Raw genomic sequence first — 2914 nt, 5'->3', positions numbered from 1 at the left:
TTAAGGATCAATCTCAAAAGAAAGTCAGAAGTTAATGACTGACCTCGAAAGGAAAGGAATCACAAGTTAAGGACTTATTCTAAAATGAAAATTAAAAGTTAAGGATCAATCTCAAGAGAGAGTCGGAAGTTAAGGACCGACCTCGAAAGGAAAGGAATCAGAAGTTAGGACTGATTCCAAAATGAGAATTGAAAGTTAAGGATCAACCTCAAGAGATAGTGGGAAGTTAAGGACCGACCTCGAAAGGAAAGGAATCAGAAGTTAGGACTGATTCCAAAATGAGAATTGAAAATTAAGGATCAATCTCAAGAGAGAGTCGAAAGTTAAGGACTGACCTCGAAAAAAAAAGGAATCAGAAGTTAAGGACTGATTCCAAAATGAGAATTGAAAGTTAAGGATCAATCTTAAGAGAGAGTCTGAAGTTAAGGACCGACCTATCTCAAGAGAGAGTCGAAAGTTAAGGGCTGATTCCAAAATGAGAATTGAAAGTTAATGATCAATCTTAAGAGAGAGTCGGAAGTTAATGACCGACCTCGAAAGGAAAGGAATTAGAAGTTAAGGGCTGATACCAAAATGAGAATTGAAAGTTAAGAATCAATCTCAAAAGAGAGTCAGAAGTTAAAAATTGACCTTGAAAAGAAAGGAATCGGAAGTTAAGGACTGATTCCAAAAGAGCACGCAAGCACACCAAAAAAGCAATAAGGTGATACGTGGCTAGCACAAAATAATACAACACACAACAATAGCCAGAGGTGTCAAAAAGTACTACATAACACCCTAAATCCTAGCCTAGCACACCATCTAACAAAAAGTGTGTCAACCTAATATTTAAGTGTGGGGTGAGTGTGGGTGTAGTATGACTTTGATGGGGTCGTCTTACCGACCCCATCCTAAGGATCCAATAGATCTAAAAGGTGTCAAGAAGAATGATGACACGAGTTAGACCAGAACCGTTGGATTCATAGCACAATCGTGCTCATGTCAGTCCTGATGACTTAGCTCGCATTGCTCATCGGGATCGACTCGATGAGCAATGCTCGTTAAGACATCGCAACCAATACGAGAATCACTCTCCTAATGAGTCTGGCTCAATATCCATGTGATCATGCAAATGTAAATGAATAATCAAGACATATCTGGGATGAGTGTACCATGGGGCAGGGACTCGAACAAAGGTGGGCGTACCACGGTGGAAGCGGCCCCAGAACATATGCCGAAGCGGCAGTGACCTGACGGAATGGGCATGCCATAGTGGCAGTGGCCCGAAGAGGATGGGCGTGCCATGGTGGCGGCGGTCTCAGGTGGTATGACAACAGGGTAGTGACCTATAAAGGGTGGGCATGCCGTGGTGGCAGAGGCCTGAAGAGAATGTGCAACTTAAGCATATGACCAAAATCATGCAGACATATAAATACTAGACGGGATGCAATAATGCAATCAAACATATGCACTACAATATGCAAAAAATGCAAACACACATGTAAGACAGTATGGTGGTGCAAGAAGTTGGTCAACTGGATCAAAGCATCCGGTCGAGCCAGAGTGTCATGCCAACCGGCTCGGGAGAGCCGACTGAAACGAAGTGAAATGCTCGCTGGGTCGGTGCGGCTGGTCTGAGCGAAGTAAAGTGCTCTCCAGGCCGAGGCGGCTGGTAGGAGCGAAGTGAAAAGGTCGCCAAGCCGAAGCGACTAGTCGGAGCAAAGTGAAAATCTTGTCGGGTCAGAGCGGCAGATCGGAGCAAAATGAAATGCTCGCCAGGCCGGGGCGGCCGGTCAGAGTGAAGTGAAAAGCTCTCCAGGCAGAGGTGGGGCTGAGGCGGCCGATCGGAGTTAAGTGAAATGCTCGCCGGACCGGTCGGAGCGAAGTGAAATGCTTGTCGGGCCGATCAGAGCGAAGTGAAACCCTCACCGGGCCGGGGCACCAATCAGAGCGAAGTGAAACACTCGCCGGGTTGGTTTGAGCGAAATGAAACGCTCGCCTGGCCAGGGCGGCCGATCGAAGCGACGTAAAAAGCTCGTCGGGCCGGGACAACAGGTCAGAGCGAAGTGAAATGCTCGCCGGGTTGGGGCGGCCGATCGGAGCAAAGTAAAAAGCTCGCTGAGCCGGAGCAACCATATAGAGCGAAGTAAAATTCTTGACGGGCCGGGGCGGCAGGTCGGAGCAAAGTGAAATGCTACATGAAATGCAAAATGTAACATGCAAACATCCACATATAATAGGGATTCAACCCCGTGTTAACGACCTCACTAGAAAAGCTATGTTCAACATATAGAAAAATGACGATTGCCGTCTTTGCTATGGCGAGGCAGGTGTGGAACTTCTCCCAGGATTTTTAAAGGTGAAGTTCTCTGCCTTGTCGTGAAATGGACTAGCGACGACGCTTTTCTAGATTTCATAACACCTTTGAGCTTTACAAAATGAGCTAATGACTCGCATTTTCTGATTTCGCAAAGGCTTATTATTCGATATTTCTAACAAAACTGGAGCAAACAAAGCAAAGGGGAGCAAAAGGGGCTCCAACCCTTATGATTTTTTGTGCAAAGGCTAACAATTAAATAGAATTCGTTCGGCTATCGTAGGGAACTTGGTAGCGTAAGGAGAATCATATCTTAAAGGCCACCTCTAGGAAAACAAGTGATCCATCACACAAATGCATCCTTGCATCGGCACTTGCTGACGCGCGCACCCTTTGCGGGCAATCGAACTCGCACGCCTAATGCCACTACAACCTAGAGCTAGCTAGGAAGTAAAGTACGAAGGGGAAGAGGAGTTTTACCGTCGCGCGGTTTGCACGAAGCCGAATGAAATCCGGGGAAGCTCTTTCACAGAGTGGAAGATCTTTGCTTCCTCCCAAACAGCGAGAGTGTCTGCTATCCAGCGACGTCGCGGTACTCCAACTAAGCGTCTGGTCATC

This window comes from Phalaenopsis equestris, unplaced genomic scaffold, assembly GCF_001263595.1.
Source record: "Phalaenopsis equestris unplaced genomic scaffold, ASM126359v1 Scaffold001327, whole genome shotgun sequence".
Classification (NCBI taxonomy): domain Eukaryota; kingdom Viridiplantae; phylum Streptophyta; class Magnoliopsida; order Asparagales; family Orchidaceae; genus Phalaenopsis; species Phalaenopsis equestris.
Note: the sequence above shows the minus strand (reverse complement) of the source record.